At 45.3% G+C, this 17,470-nt stretch overlaps 1 protein-coding gene across 3 annotated transcripts in view; it reads left to right on the top strand.

Moving 5' to 3' along the window:
* The window catches only part of LOC133493590 (dnaJ homolog subfamily C member 5-like), a 64,439-nt gene extending 47,208 nt beyond the window's left edge, over positions 1-17,231 (top strand). For all 3 annotated transcript variants that reach the window (XR_009793058.1, XR_009793051.1, XR_009793056.1), the window contains one exon: positions 17,118-17,231. The gene's annotated coding sequence lies outside the window, so the exon portion shown is untranslated. The remainder of the gene's footprint in view (positions 1-17,117) is intronic.
* Positions 17,232-17,470: the final 239 nt, after the last annotated feature.

The raw sequence follows: 17,470 nt of genomic DNA on the forward strand, positions 1-17,470 counted from the left end.
TGTGGTTTCTAGGATTTACCAATCCTTTGAATCACTAAACTAGTATTTAGTTGTCTGACCACAGTTTTTAAAATCTCTTCACATCTGTGACGTGGAGTCAGCCAACTTGTGACACCTTTCAGCAGTTATTAAACTCAAACATTCCTTAATGATATTCCACAATTCATTTACATTTCGTGTTTTTTTTTTTCCCAGAAACAGCATTTTTGATGTCATCCGACAAGTTCTCCATTGGATCATGACATAAATTTTGTTTGTTTGGAACCTAGACTTAGCATGTTTATTATGTTTACTGGTGTGTTTAATGTGATGAAAGAGTCCCAAATAACAATTTTAACAATGCGATATTTTGCTTCTGTCTGCAACATTAAGTTGTGAAAATTAAGTCAATTGGGTTAGTTCTACGCACATTGCCTTTTAATTCAACCATCCATCCATTTTCTTCTGCTTATCTGAAATCGGGTCCTGGGGCCAGTGGCTCCAGCAGGAATATCCAGACTTCCCGCTCTCCAGCCATTTCCTCAAACTCTTCTGAGGGGATCCTGAGGCACTCCCAAGCCAGCCTAGAGACATAGTTTCTCCAGCGTATCCAGGGTTCCAAGTGTCCCCTCTCAGTGGGACATGTCCGGAACACCTCAACAGGAAAGACCCCCAGGAGGTACCCTAAACAGATACCCCAGCCACCTCATCTGGCTCATCTCAATGCGGAAGAGCACAAGGTCTTCTCTGAGTCCCTCCTGAATCACCAAGATTAACAACCCCATCTCAAAGGGAGAGCACAGACACACTGCAGCGGATTAATTACAAATTAATTTCCTAATTTCAGTCACTTGCATCCGGAATCTTGTTCTTTCGGTCACGACTCACAGCTCGTGACCATCAGTGAGGGTAGGAACATGGCTCAACAGGTAAGTAGAGAGCTTCATCTTTTAGCTTCTTCACCACAACAGAGCAATACAAAGTCAGCATCTCTGCAGACGGCGCATCAATCCGCCTGTTGATCTCCCGTTACATTCTTCTCTCATGAATAAGAAGATACTGAAACTCCTCCACATCGAGTAGGATCTCATGCCCGACTCAGAGGGCACACCACACTTCGGATCATGGTCTCAGATTTGGAGGGGCTGATTCGCATCCCAGCTGCTTCATATACTTATGTGAACCGCGAAAGTTGGAGATCTAGGCTGGATTAATTGAAAAGAACCACACCATCCTCAAAATGATGAGAAATAATAGTGAGGCCACCAAACAGGACCCCATCAATCCCTCAGTTGTGCCTAGAAATTCTTTCCATAAAAATAATGAACAGGGTCAGTGACAAAAGGCAGCCCTGGTGGAGTCCAATCCTCATTGGAAACCACTCCGACTTACTGCCAGCAATGCGGATATGACTTTGAGACTGGTCGTACAGGGACCGAACAGCCCGTACAGGGGGTTCAGTACCCCACACTCCCGAAGAACCCCACACCAACCAGGCACGTGAAGCCCCAGACAACTTATCTCCTAGGATCATCGGGACACACAAACCACTCCGCCACAATAAGGTGACAGCTCAAGGAGGGTTCTCTCATGATTGGTCCATTTCAGTTACATGCTGTATGACTTGCTGTATGACTCAGCTTTCCCCTTGGTTCCACCTTCTTCATTGATTTTTGCAGTATAATTAAACCTATTATCTGGTTGTCTCTGCCCATTTATTTTAGCATCAATGTTCCATGGTTACAATGTTGTCTTTGTCTTCATTTTTCTAAAAGACAGAGTAAGAATGGCTTCCGGAAATGGCCATAAAATTCAGAGGAAACGCCACACTGAGGTGAATGCTAGCTAAAACTATCCATAGCAACACACCCGACTTGAAGGAGAACTGCAGCACTTTTTTAAAATGGCATGCATGGGTTCCGCTCGACAATGGAGGCACAAGATAGCCCCAGTGACATTTACTCGTGGCTTTATACTCACGCAGTCGCCACCCCAGCACTTTGGACTTTTCTGTCTGAAGTCTACTCCAGTCAATTCAAGTTTACTTGATTTGCAAATTTTTTGAAGCTGTTCGTAGTTGCGAGAGGAGCAGGAGTGAAATATTCTATTGACAGCCTAAGGTTGATGGACTGTATATCCATCCATCCATTTTCCTCACCGCTTATCCTCACGAGGGTCGTGAGGAGTGCTGGAGCCTATTCCAGCTGTCAACGGGCAGGAGGTGGGGTACACCCTGAACTGGCTGCCAGTCAATCGCTTGGCACAGAGAGACAAACAGCCGCACATACAATGTTTGTCTCTCTGTGCCCTGCAATCACACTATTTACACACCAATTTAGAGTGTCCAATTAATGTTGCATGTTTTTGGAATGTGGGAGAAAACCAGAATGCCGGGAGGAAACACACGCAGGCACGGGAAGAACATGCAAACTCCACACAGGAGGGTCCGAGATGGAACCTGGGACCTCTGAACTGTGAGGCCAACACTTTACTGGCTGAGCCACAGTGCCGCCACTGGACTGTATAATTGTTCAAAATTATTCAATCCCCACTACAGTAAGTGTTTTAGCAATATTGAGATTTTTTATTTTATATTGTTCATCATCACATTCATCAAGGACTTGTAAAAAATGATTAACTCAAAATACAGCAATACTTTTTATCCCGGTCATCCGTGAGGAGCACAGAGTAGTGCCATTGTCCCTCCATGTTAAGAGCAGCCAGATTAGGTGGCTCGGGCATCTGTTTCATGAGGTGTTTAGGGCACACCCCTCCAGGATGTGCTCCCGGGGAAGACCCGGGACTGGAGGTACTATGGCTGGCGTGGGGACTCCTTGCAATACCCCTCAAATTAGCTGGACGAAGTGGCTGAGGAGAGGAAACCTAATGCTCCTCTTCTTACGACCCAAATTCAGATAAGAAGAGGAAAATAGATCGATGGAATATCTTTTGTAAAATAGCAACAAATGTCCTTTGTGTGATTTCTTCACTGACAAAATCATTCAATACCTTTAGTAACCAGAAGTAGGTAATAACATGCTACATCTACAGTTACATTATCTCAAGTAATAGTTTCCATCAACTACACTTGTTGGAGTACTTTAAATGCACCGTACCTTTTACTTGAGCATTTATGTGAAGAATTATATAAATTTTTACTCAGTTACAATGATTAACATGCCGTTTGCTACTTACATTGATTCTTGCATGCACCTGTCTATTTTTAGACTCCATCTTTGAGTTCTGCAAAAGGTGCTTGTTGCATTAATTAATCGAGATCACTGTCATTTACACAATTCACCAATCAGATGACGCAAGGCCAGACGTGGCCTTCGCGATCCAATCAAAATGACTCATTTTTTTGGTGGTGGAAAGGATGGTGTAGGGGGGGGGCAGCCCTGCAAGTGTTTATGGACAGGTTAGGGTAGCTTTGTTATGCCCCTTTTCAATTGTGACTGCCTAAACGTGGATATTTCAGCCCATTCCTAACTTGAATAAACACTTTGCAGTGAGTTGTATGTTTCTGTTATTTTGGCAGCTTATATGGCAAAGTGGCGTTATCTCTATGGTGTTGTGTTCACCAAACAGCTTCTTCATTAAGTTATTTGAATAAAGCAAATGTTTCTGTATGTATGTATTGTTTTTTTTAGGGCAGTGAAAAACGTAAGTGGTGGCAGGTGTCTGTCAACGCCCTGTCATGAAGAAATTCGCAAATCTTAAGAACCTCTGTACGTCCTTCCTGCTGGCGGGGGTAGGCCAACGCACCACCGCGTTGACCTTCCCAGGATCCATATGTATCTCCCCCTCTGCCAGGACGAAACCCAGGAAGGACACGGACGCTCGGTGGAACTCACTCTTGTCCAGATTTACGAAGGTACCGGTTCTTGACTGTGATGTCGTTCAGTCCTCGGTAGTCGACGCAGGGTCGCAGCGTGGAGTCCTTCTTCTTGACAAAAAAAAAAAAAACCCGCACCGGCTGGTGAGGATGAGGGGCGAATGAGTCCGGCTGCCAGCAAGTCCTCGATCTAGTCCCTCATGGCTTGATGCTCTGGTCCTGTTAACGAGAACAGTTTCCCTCTGGGAGGAGAGGTGCCTGGCAAGAGTTCAATCGCGCAGTCGTATGACCGATGTGGCGCCAGAGACTTTGCCTTAGATTCAGAGAAGACCTCCCGGAGGTCATGGTAGCAGGAGGGCACCGCGGTCAGCTCCGGGGCGGTACTAGGTTCTGTTAGCCAAACCGGCGCGACTTGAATACCCCTGTTTTCCTGGACAGCGAAACAGCAACTGCGACAGTCCTCTCCCCAAATCTTGATCTGACCCGTGGCCCAATCTATGTGCGGGTTATGCTCTTTGAGCCACGGGCTGCCCAGGATGATGTCGCTACTACGTGCGTTGAAGACATGAAAGCTTAATACGCTCCGAGTGAGTGTCCGGAAAGCTCATACGTAGCGTCTGAGTGCGATGTGTAACCCGACAAAAGAACTCGCCGTTGGCGGCGTAGGCGTGATGAAGCCGTTGGGTGGGGAAAGTTGCTGCCCCCAGCTCCTCGACCACGCGGGGATTTATCAGGTTTGCGTCCGACCCGGAATCTATGAAAGCAGTCACAGTGCATGAATGGGAGTCCGTTCCCAAGGTGAGGTGAAGATGGGACCTCCCTGACTCCGCCGCGGTATACCGCACACTCACCGGAGTAGAGATCCTGATGTCGGAGTGCTTTGGTCGAATCGGGCAGTGGGCGATCAAGTGTCCCAAACGCCCGCAGTAAAAACAGCGACCCTCCCGTTGCCGGCGCAGACGCTCCTCCGCTGGCCCATCGAGACCCTCCACCTGAAAGGGTTCAGCAGTAGACGACCGGGCGGCAGCCGGACTGGACCCCTCCCTCTCTCCCTCAGTCATCACGGCTAGTTGATCCTCTATTACTGGTCGCTGGTCAACCTTGAGGGCCAACGCGGTGAGTGCGTCCAGCGAAGGAGGAAGGTCTACAGCGATGAGGAGACCCCGGATTTGGGAGGAAAGCCCCCGGAAAAAGGCGTCGTGCAGGGCGTCCTCGTTCCATTGACTCTCTGCGGCACAGATCCAGAACTTGATCACGTAGTCCGAGACGTGACGACGACCCTGGCGAAGCGTCAAGAGGGAGGCCGCCGCTTTACGCTCTGGCACCGCATATTGGAACACCTGGGTGAGTGCGCAGATGAATGACGTCCAAGAACGACAAGTGACTGAGTTACGACTCCATTCAGCCGTGGCCCATGCCTCCGCCCTTCCCGTCATGTGTGAAATGACAAACACGATCCTGGAGCGGTCTGTGGGAAAGACGGACGCCTGCAGTTCAAAATGGAGATCGCACTGAGCGAGGAAAGGCTTGAAGTTCCCCGAGTCGCCTGAGAATCGTTCCGGTCGGGAAAGCGGGGTAATGATGCTAAAGGGGAGGGCGGAACCGGTGGTAACTGTGGAGTGGCCACTGTTGGCGTGGCAACCACGCTAGCCTGGGAGGTTAGCCACGGCTCCAGCCGGGTGCAGATCTCATGGAGCCTCTTGTTGGTTACCTGGAGAGCAGCCTCCTGCTCCACCAGGCGTCTGCCCTGGGCTTGCAGGGAGCGACGGATAGCCTTTGAGTCGGCTGGGTCCATGTTAAGGCTAGATCGTTCTGTCATGAACGGGGCACGAGGGCGGACCGAAATGCATGACTCCAGAGACACGCAGACGGCGCAGAGGAAATCTTTATTCAGTCCAAGGTCAGTGTTCCGGTAGACAGTCCAAACCAGGCAGAAGTAATAGTATGGCAGGCTCACAAGGGTGGTCAGTGGACAGGCGTGGGTCGGTACACGGAGAGCAGAAGTCAGGCAAATAGGAGTGTGGTAACGAGGCATCAAGGAAAACGATCTAGCGGAGGACAAGTCGTCCCCCAAGTCCTATATATACTGAGCGTCATCAGCTGTAACAAGGTGCAGGTGTGCTCTGACTAATTGGCTGGCCACGCCCAGCCTAGGCAGGAAGCCAGGAGCATGACATGCCCTAATATATAAATTTTATTTTAGGTGCATGCTTGTTTTTTTTTTTTTTGGTTTTTTTTAATCTAAATGAGTACATTTTCATTGAGTCCTTATTCTTACTCTTGATATATTAGGATGACTACTTTTTACTTATTATTCTAAAGTAACAGTCCTTGAGTACAATATTTGGCTAGTCTACCTGTTAGTCACAGAGTCTGCTTTCTACAGCACCCTTTGACAACAACATCCTTCAGACATGAAACATAGCTTGACAAGTTTCTTGTCTTTAGAGGTAGCTCAGCCTGTACCTTATGTTGGGGGTGAGAGTGGCTCAACCAGTAGGTTTCAGGGGCAATTACTTTTTCAGATAGGGCACAGTAGCTTTGAAGTGTAATTTTTTTCTCCCTCTATGAATAAAATAAGTGTATTTTACATGAATAAAATAAGTATTTGAGCACCGTGCTATATTTCAAGTTCTCCCATTTAGAAATTATGGAGGGGTTTGACATTTTCATCGTAGGCGCATGTTCACTGTGAGAGAGATAATCTAAAAAGGAAAAATCCAGAAATCACAATGTATGATTTTTTTAAAAATTATTTCTTTGTGTGATACAGCTAGAAATAGACAGGTGTTCAAATACTTATCAGCCACAATTCTAACCCTCAAAGAGCTGTTAGTGCGCCCTTAAAAGTCCACCTCCACTGCATGTATTATCCTGAATCCGATGCACCTGTGTGTGGTTGTTAGCTCCATAAAGACACCTGTCCACCCCATACAATCAGTAAGACTCAAACTTGTAACATGGCCAAGACCAAAGAACTGTCCAAAGAAACCAGAGACAAAATTGTACAACTCCACACGGCTGGAAAGGGCTATGGAGAAATTGCCATGCAGCTTGGTGAAAAAAGGTCCACTGTTGGAGCAATCATGAGAAAATGGAAGAAGCGAAACATGACGGTCAATTCCAATCAGAGTGGAGCCCAATGCAAGATATCACCTTGTCTGGTCTCAATGATCCTTAGAAAGGTGAGGAATCAGCCTAGGACTACGCGACAGGACTTGGTCAATGACCTGAAAAGAGCTGGGACCACCGTTTCCAAGGTGGCTGTTGGTAATACACTAAAAAACGTCATGGTTTGAAATCATGCATGGCATGGAAAATTCCCCTTGTTAAACCAGCACATGTCAAGGCCCATCTTATGTTTGCCAATTACCGTTTGGATGATACAGAGAAGTCATGGGAGAAAGTTTTGTGGTCAGATGAGACCAAAATTTAACTTTTTGGTCATAATTCCACTGACCGCGTTTGGAGGAAGACGAATGATGAGTTCCATCCCAAGAATACCATCCCTACTGTGAAGCATGGGGGTGGTAGAATCATGCTTTGGGAGTGTTTCCCTGCACATGGGACAGGACGTATTATTATTAAGGTATTAAGGAGAGGATGACTGCAGCCATGTATTGTGAAATTTTGGGGAACAGCCTCTTTCCCTTAGTCAGAGCATTGAAGATGGGTCGTGGCTGGGTCTTTCAACATGACAATGACCCGAAGCACACAGCCAAGAAAACCAAGGAGTGGCTCCGTAAGAAGCATATCAAGGTTCTGGCGTGGCCTCGCCAGTCTCCAGACCAAAACCCAATAGAAAATCTTTGGAGGGAGCTGAAACTCCATGTTTACCAACTATTCTTGATTCTCTTTTTACCAAGCATAGTATGATCATGTCAACTCAAGAATCTTCGGGCTGCCACCAGACCTGCTGTACTACTGGTGCCGCACATTTCTTTTTTGACTCTGCAGGAAAGGTAGTACAGTCCATTAGCCAAGTGGGGGTTTCTTTGGTTCCTTGTTTGATTAAAATCAAATGCTTTATCCGTTCCTCCTGGGGTTTTTGGGCAATTGCTCCTTTTGTTGGGGCGCTCATTAGGTGTCTTCCGCCGCTCTGTTGCCCAAACTGTGCGTATTTTCCAGCAAGACTGGTTGGTTATCTTGGTTGTTCCATATTGAATGATAGTTAGTCCCATCGAATCAATTTTCTTCTTGTTGAGTTTAATCAGTGACATGATCAGGACGTTCAGAGCAATGAAGCCAAGGAGGATGATCATGGCTCGGCGTAACTGTTTTCTATGCTTGTTAAAAGACGCCCGTATGGTCCCATAACGGGGAATGTTATCCGAGTGGTATGATTCATAATCCTCTTCTTGGTTTGTCCGTTCATAAAGTGTTCCTCTCGGTTGTATTTCAATTGGTGTCTCGTAAACCTGTTCTGGTTGTTTTTGTATCAGTCCTATGTTGTCATATTCATGAAGTTTTCGGCCTACCTTCCGAGGTCCTGACACCGGGACCCCTGAAGTGCTTGGTTGAGGAGTCTTGTAGTGCCCCGGTCCTGGAACTTCATATCGCGGGGTTCAAAGGTTTGTGAGTCCCACCAATCCATATCCTTTTTTAATTCCGATTTCCTCGGGCTTGAAGGTTTTTTTTTGTTGTTGTTTGAGTCGCATTCTTCCATCGATCCAGCCATGCTTGGTCTTGGTTGTGTATTCTGCTGCTGCCTCTCTTTGTCCAGTAATCTTTCTTTATATCGTCTCAGTCCTTTTGTCACTTTGCATATGCTCCACCTCTTTTTCTGGGGTTAGTTCTAGTGATCCAAGTTTTTCGTCGAGTCCTTCAAGTCCAGTGAAGAGAATAATCTATCAGTTACTTTTGTTCCTCCTTTTCTTTCCCTTGGAGCTAGAAGCTTTGAATTCTTTTAATCCTTCTTCTACCTTTTTGATCCTTTTCGAAAAAATCGTCAAGTTTTCTTGAATAGCCTGAAGGACATTATCTGAAGTTTTTTCACATTCTTCCATCTCCTTGGTAAATTTTATGTAGCTTTTCGCTAACGTTTCGTAATCTTCCCTTGTAACCTTTGCTTAATGAACATAAGCCTCAATCCTTGAGATAGGTTTTTCTCTACTTCCTCTAGTTCATCTAGGCGGGCTTTCAATTCGTAGTTCGAAGTCATCTTTTCTGTTATCTCTTTGACAATTCCGTTCCGGCGGATAAGACAGTATCGTTATGATTTCTCTTCAAATCAGTCCCATATCTATTTACTTATGCTCCGCCCTCCTAAAGGTTCGAAGGGGGTGTTACTGCTATTTTGATTACTCACATTGTCTAAAAGTCCCAGTTGTCAGGTTCAGTCGAAAAGGGTCGTCCTTTTTTTTCGTCTTTTTTTCTCATCCTGAGAGGATGGGGGTCCGGAGTCCTTTGATAATGCCTCCATCCTTTCAGCAGTCACCTCCGACATTACACTTGGTAATTTTTCTTGTGTGGTTTCCATGAATTTATCTATCTTGGTAAGAAAAGGGATGTGTTGTCGACGTATGGAATGCCATCTCAAAATATGAGATTTCAGCCACAAATGATCATCTTGGATCCCCTGTAGCGTTGTCAATGTTTTGTTTAATACTTCTAACTTGGACGCTGCCTGGGTTTCCAAGGCGGTTATTCGGTCCCTTAAGAGCTGAATTTGGTTTTCCATGCCTCTTCTTAGCTCCATCCCAAGTTTAACTCTAAGTTCCAAATTTTGGATTCGTTCCTCCGTTGTTTTATTCAAATCTTAGTTTTGGCAGTACGTGAGTTTCACTTTTGCTCACCCCGTTGAGGCTCCGAATATCTCCAATAATCAGTCTGTTTGTCTTCTGGGATTTCTTTTCCAGTAGTCGCTTAACTGAGTGATACTTTTACTCCTTTTTATTAGGGTTTGAAGATTTCTAATCCTTGGACCCGGGATATGATCCTTCAAGAACTGTTGTCCATATTTCTTGTGACTTTTGGTCAAGATCTTTCAATTGTTCCAGTACATTCTCTGCAAATTCTGGAAGTCCGTCTACTATTGGGCTTGCTCATCGGGTAAAGTTTTGAAGTGCTATAACAAGCCTTGCTACTTGTACATAGTCTTCTTTTAGTGTTTGCGACTGTGCTAATAGTAGTCCAAATACTTGGGTTAGGGCTAGCGTCAGTCTTTCCACTCTATCCATCTGATCATTTAATTCCCTGTCTTGTTCGGCCATCCGTTCTACTTTCTCAGCTTTAAATCTGTGTTGAGGAGGATGTTGACGCACTACTTGGTCTATTCCACAGGTGAGACAGCTGTTCTTTGATGTCTTCTTGTTGTTTCTCTGCTTTCCCTCCTTTCTCTCTTGATTGTAAGCTGTTGGTTTTATCCAATGCACGTTGCTCCTCCTTTTGGGAGGAGCTTTTCCCTCCCGTGACTTGTTTTTTCCAAGGCCATCGGAACTTTTTGGGTTCCCAACTTTTGTCCCCTGACGCTTTTCTCCTTTTTTAAATTTCTTCTCCTAGTTTTCTCCATTTAATTCCTCTGAGGGGGACAGCCTTTCAGTTCTGCTCCTTTCCATTTAAGTCTTTGACCAACTCCACCAGTTTTTACTCCATTCATTTCCGTTAGCATTTCTAGCCAGTTTTTAGCTAGGCCAATGGTACTCTCAGCAACGCCGTTGGCTTGAGGGGTGTAGGGCGGTGAATAAATTCTTGTTATACCCCATTTTTGACACCACCTGTCTATTGCAGCATTTTTTAAATGAGTTCCATTGTCAGTTCTCAGCTCTTTTGGTATTCCCAGCCACATGTCAGTGTTTTGATTACATTATTAGCATTTGCTTTTCATACTGCTTTTAGTCCAACATATTCTGACATCGAATCCACTAGCACGATCAGGTACTTCTCACCTTTTGTGACTTTCACTCCCATGGGGCCTGTCACGTCCATGCAGACTGATGCCCATGGCACAGTGCTCTTGATGGTTAAACTGTCCACTTGCTGTCCGCGGCATCCTGCATTGTATTTGTTACATTGTTAGCAGTCCCTCAGAACAGCTCGGATTTTCTTTTCAGGGATCCAAAGTTCCAGTCTTTCTAACTCTTTCCTTGTCGGTAAGGCACCTCCATGGCCTAGCGCTTCATGTACAGCCGTAGTAACCTCACGCACAAAGTCATCTGGGACTACTTTTCCTCCGGGCTACAACAATTAGTTTCTCTTGGACATATTTATCAACTTCATCATTTACTCTCCAATGAACTCCTTCTATAACGTGGGCCCTCTAGTGGACAACATCGATGTTCATATTTGACCTCAATTCGGCTACTTTCTTCCATAGGTCTGCATGGGCGACTAACTTGCCCTTTGCTCCTTCATATCCATTTTCCTCCCAAATGTATAGGTCTTCTTTAAGAGCTTGCGCACAGTAGTGGCTGTCTGTTATAATTCTTACACGTCCCACGTGTAATCTTATAGCTTCTAACAGTCCTTCCAACACTGCCGTAACTTCTCCGGCTTGGGCACTGCCGGGGGTCACACCTTTGCAACGGCTCTTTTCTTCTCCATTGTGCTGAAGGATGAAACCCCAGTGGGCAGACTGGTTTTCACCTTTTCTCGAACCATCTGTGTAGAATACCAATTTGTATGGTTTCTCTGCTTTTGTTTCTGATTTCCCTCGTCTTTTGGACTTATCGGTCCTGTTTCCAAATCAGGGTCAAGCAGGATACCGTCCCACCTTCCCCATCTCACATTGGTTGCCTTAGTGGTTTCGATGGTGTCTTTTTGCAGATAGCGATGAACTTGGCTCTGCGTGATGACTCTTATACCTTGTCGCTGGGCTAGGCATTTTAGCTTCCCCCAGTACTTGGCCAGGACTGCCAGCTCTCTTTCCTCCTGGGGAAACTTCTTCTCTACACTGCTCAGGGTGTAAGTCCGTAAGGTCACTAAGCCAGCGCCTTCGTTGCTAGCGCTCAACATGGCCGCGTCTTTGTCGCACTCCACTTTAGCAATCAATCTCGTATCCAAACTTCTTGGTTCAAGTTGTACCGCGTCCAAGTCTTACTACTTCTTTCAATGCTTCTAAATTCTCTTGGTCTTTGGCGGACCAATTCCAGCTCTTGGATTTTCCCTCTTCAGGATTTTTGCGTAGACGGGCATAGAGGGGTCTTGCATATTTTTTGATAATGAGGGACATGGTCCCGAATATAGTTGCATAGTCTGAGGATTTTCTGCAATTCATTTTCGGACGTTGGGGGTAGGATCTGCTCAATCTTCTCTCTGTACGCCCCTGAAAGCCAACCCCAACCCCAAGTAGTCTACTTGGAATCTAGCAAGTTGGCATTTTTTCAGATGAAGTTTCTCCTGTCACTCGTCGGATTACAGTTTGTAAGGTGTTTAAATGCTCCTCTTCTGTATCGTTGGCGATGAACACATCGTCGATGTAAACTGTGACTGGTAGCCCCTCCAAAATGTTCAAAACGGCTGATTGAAACACGTTTGGGGAATTTTTATATCCTTGTGGTACATATGATTTTCCTTTGTGCATGAATGCCGTCTTTCCTTGTGATTCTTTTGCAATCCTCAAGGAGAAAAATCCATTCGCCGGGTCAATACATGACTTGTACTTCTTCACTTTCAGCGTTTTCCGCGACGCTTGAGGGTTTATGAGGCTCACTCGATTAGCCACTGTTCGGCGGTTTAGAGTTTTAAATGACTGAATGATTTTTTTTATTTGATTGATGATGATTTTGAATGAATTAAATTTAGATGACTGGCCTCCAACCCCCTCCTACGGATTCAGGCTTTTTGACAGCCTGAATAGGACCGTTTGTTATTGGATTTGGTTCTTCACGGATTATTCCAAGTGCCAACAGTTCTTTTACTATCATTGCCATTTCAGCCACAGCTCTCGGGTTGAGAGGGTACTGTCTCACGGGTGGGTGCACTCCTCCACCTATGGTGTGCATGTATTTTTGTCCCAAGTCACCACAGTCATTCTTGAAATGTGCCACGGAGGCTTACTCCATTATTTCTGCCAATTTCCTTTTTCCTTCTGGTGACAAGTCGCTGTCCTGGATTTGTTGGGCCTTCACTGCTGGTACACCCACCGGTTTATACCACTCGTTTCCCGGGGTTACTTTGGTTGGTCCAACTCTCACTTCTGTCTCTGATTTTAACTTTTTCCATCTTTTTGTGGCTATTTGACATTTATATCTGGGTTTGTTTAGTTCTTCTGAATCTTGTAATGTCAATAAGTTGTATGGTCCCATGATCAATTCCTTTACAGACTCCAACTGGCATTTCTGTAGTTGATCCATTCGCTACTTTCACTTTCAGGTGTCCGATTCTCTTCAAGGCTTTACGGGTCATCGACACCTCGGCCCCGGTGTCTACCAAATAGGCTACTCCCTCCAATTTCGCATAGAGCTCATCCCCCATTCGATAGACTCTCTCCAGGGTGACCTGAGCCTTTGTTTCCAGTACTTTTTGGGCCCTCCTGAAGTCGCAGCTTTGCGAGCCTCAAGATGGGCCTTTCTTTCTTCTAGTGTCATCTTAAGAAATTCTTCCTTTGATATATACGCTCTAGGTTCCGTCTTTTTCGTTGCCTGTTGTTGCCTCAGCTGAGAAGGCTCCCTCTGACTTTCAGTTGTTTCCTCTTCTCACTCTAGTATTTCGTTAGTCGGTCCCAATGCTCGATGGAGGCCTCGATTTTTTTTTTTTTTTGTACTATCAGGGTTAGGGTTAGGGTTAGCGCTTTAACGTATCTGCTTGGAGCTACTTGTCTTGTTTTATGCCACACATTTACTAACGTGACTCCTTGCTTGAGTCGCTCCCGAGCTCTTGCTATGTGGGTCTCTTAGTCCTCATCTTCGCCTTCCACCCATCTTTCGTATACCTATTGTGGTGTTTCGATGGGCCCAATGGGGTTGGCAATGATATATTGAAGCCATAACTTTTTGCCGATTTCTCCTTCATCTTTGACCATGGGCCATATTTCAATTAAATAGTCTTTAGCTGTTTCTTTTTGAGTCTTCGGCCGAACTAGCTCCTTTAAATTTAAAATCTTGCAAATCTTTTTCTGTGCTGCTTGGCTGGTACAAGGAGTTGGGCCCAGTTGGTTTCTATACTGAGTGGGCTGGTTTCCAGGGCCCGCTATTGCTCCAGTGTCCATATCCAAGTCTTCTTCGGCCCTCAATTCAATTTGTGCTCTGCGATACACTGGCTGTTTCAGTTTTCTGAGTAAAATGTCATACATTACTGTCACAAAGCCTTCTCTGAAGTTCTTTGTAAAGTCTTTATGCTCCACTAGTGTGTGGTATGTGGGGGTTTGCAAGATATTGACTGCTTCTCTGTAGGTGGCTTTCACATTCAAGGTTAGATCATCCCCCAGTTTCCCCAACCAGGAAAATGGGTAGGAATAGTCTTCTGTCCTGCTTCTAGTATGAAAGTTTTTCTTCCATCTTGAGTTTGAACATATCCCAGTTGTATATACCTGGCTATTCTCTCTGAGGCTTTGTAGACGCTGAGTACTGGTTGAGGGTCTTTTCTTCCTCTGTTCGTTGGCCTCGTAACAACTTTGGGAGGTCGGTCTTCAGGGTCTTTCGGGACTACCTCCGAGGTCACTGAGTCCATGAGGGGAGGACTCCATGTGTGCCTCCCAATGAATCACTTAAGCAGTTTTTCAATTCCTTGGCAGTCTAATTGGTGGGGATTCCATCTATGGGCTTTTGCTAAAGGAAATCCCCATTTTCTTTTCACCATTTGCTATTTTAAGGCTACCTTAAACCCGAATGCCATACAAAAGAATACGTATACTATGGAGGGAGTATTTTAACCGAAAAAGCCTGAGGAACATTTTTTTTTTTTTTTTTACAAATGGGAAAAAAATGGTTGTTATTAACGTAGAATGCAGCTAACAAGGTAAACTATAAACTATAGTTACATCACATGCATGGGCCCTCGGCCACTAATGCGTGTCATTCCAACTGAAATCCCAACACAGTTAGGGTTAGGGTTACTAACTAAGTAACTAAGTGACTAAAACAACTCCTAACACCACTTGTCAGAAATGGAAAAGTATTTATCCAACAACTAAGGCAGTAAATGATAAACTGGTATTTTCTACTAATGTTGCATTGGTTAATTTCTCCTGTAGCTTTACAGGGACAGATTTTAAGGTGGGAAATCTCAACAAAACATGATGTCATGATATCCATCTGCAAACTGCCCCACTGCTCACATGCAGCGAAGTGTGGTGGTGGTGTGTTGTTCAAAAGTTGTATGTCACACCAATAAATGCAGCAGGAACATGTGCACTGGTATCCTCTGCTCTGTTTCCATCCACAGCAGAGGATATACAATTGGCCGCATCCATCTTTGGAACTCCCCTTGGGTTCTCCTGAAGGCAAAGGTTCTCTTGGAAAGATGGAGATCCGACATACATTGATGCAAATGGCATCCCAATGCCGTACCAGATGAGTGTAAGTTTGTTAACGAGATTGCTGCAGGATGGGAATCCATCTTCTTATGGATAAATAAAATACGTTGACAGAATCAACTACATCCATTACAATGTACAGAAACTAGGTAATTATACGGAAGCAGGCTTTATTGCCATAAGGGAACAACCAGCTGCAACCTCACTCATGACATTCCAGAACTGCATAGCGGTCGACATGCTCCTGGTCGAGAAGAGTGGAGACTGCTCAATGTTCGGTGACCAGTGTTGTTTATTCCAAATATCACAGCATCTGATGGGTCACTCACAAGGGCCCTTCAAGACCTCCGCACCCTGAACCACAAGATGAAGGAGCATCTGGTGTAAACACATCAGCCTGGTCTGAGGGGTGGGGGGAAAAAAAAAAGTTTGGCAAATCTAAAAATACAATGTCGCTCCTTCTGACCTTCTCTGTACTTTTCCACGAGCATCTTCAAGGTCCCTTTAAAGCATTCACGAGCGGCACGAAGTTTGAAAGTGACGATTAAGTCAAAAGTGTTATGAGAGATAGGCTGAGACATCAGTCCAAATATTTTACGCTGAGCGTATATGGAAGCTTGTGCACAGATGGGAAAAGTGTGTGACAGTGCTGGGAGACTATGATGGAAAATAAAAAAAAAGTAAGCTATCTGTATTAGAAGTCCTGATACTGGAAAAAAAAAAAAACAAATCAGCTTATTTATTGAATGACACTTGTATATATGGGTGTTGAGTTATTGTCCCCAAGCTCGTTGCATTTCTGGACATTGCTTGAACACTTGATAGAATGGATTTACCCTTTATAAATTTGCAAGAGACCCGGTTTGTCGTGAAAAATGGATTCCACAGGTGCAGAGGATGAGAGCTTTGTGGGTTCCAAATGACAGGTCGGTGTGTATACAGCTACTAAAAAAAAATAATAGTTTGAGGCGGACCACGTAATCGGTCTCTCATAACGTAACAAAAGATCCACGTACGAAATGTGTCCATGTGTGCGTCGGAAGGCGTCGAGCTGCTGCGTCGCTTTGCCACCGAAGGCTGCGCATCGGGCTTGTGGACTGCGGCGGCTCTGAAGAACGCAGCTGACAATGCCTCACTCAGCCGCGTGCAGCGACAACGCAGTAAAGCGCCCCGGATCGACGGTGTTGTTCATCGCGTACTGCGGTGGCTATGAACAACCCCCTAAAGCAGCCCAGCTCGGCTCCATGATAACCCACCTCAGCGCCGAAAATGAGCCACAGTGGCCGGCGACGATGAACTGCGATGGCTCATCTCCGCCGCGGAAGTGTATCGGACGGGGAGGCGGTTTGGCCGTGATCGCATATCATCTGAATATGGCTCGAAACAATAGTGTAATATTGCCCCCGATAACTTCACTCTGTTGTGTGGTGTTCTCCTTTTCGAAAAGACCTGTGTCAGAAAGGGCGTGTTTGTCTCCCATAGTAGGGTGCACCGCTTGTTTTCATTGGCGAATGTCCTGGTGATGTCATGGACAGAGAATGCAGCCAATACGGCGACCACTTGGATGTCGTAGAATGACACTTCTGCATCTTTGTGCAGAGATGACGCGCTCTCTGCTCACATTTATTTTTTTTTCGTATAGACATTGAAGTGAATCATGTTATATGTATTTTTCATCACAATATTAATTTTAGAATGTTTATAGGGATGACACGTGACCTTTAAAAATGGGAATGAGCGCACTTTTCCTCCATTCTTCTGGCATCTTTTCTCCTGCTCGTATTCTATTGAATAAGTTAATGGTCAAAAGTTGTTTGACACTGATAAATGCATCAGGAAAGTGTGCACTGGTATCACTGCTCTAATCTGTGACTGTGTTTCCATCCACAGCAGAGGATATACAATTGGCCGCATCCATCTTTGGACCTCCCCTCGGTTTCTCCCAAAAGTGAAGGTCCTCTTGGAAAGATCCGACATACATTGATGCAATTGGCATCCCATGAGGTGTACCAGATGAGTATAAGTTGGCTAACCAGATTGCTGCAGGATGGGAATCCATCTTGTTATGGTTAACCCCAAATAAAAACTTTGACAGAATCAACTACATACATTACAACGTACAGAAACTAGGTAACTATACGGAAGCAGGCTTTATTGCCATAAGAGAAAAACTAGCTGCAACCTCACTCGTGGCGTTCCAGATCCGCTTAGTGGTCGACATGCTCCTGGCTGAGAAGGGTGGC

The sequence above is a fragment of the Syngnathoides biaculeatus genome, chromosome 2 (genome assembly GCF_019802595.1).
Source record: "Syngnathoides biaculeatus isolate LvHL_M chromosome 2, ASM1980259v1, whole genome shotgun sequence".
Classification (NCBI taxonomy): domain Eukaryota; kingdom Metazoa; phylum Chordata; class Actinopteri; order Syngnathiformes; family Syngnathidae; genus Syngnathoides; species Syngnathoides biaculeatus.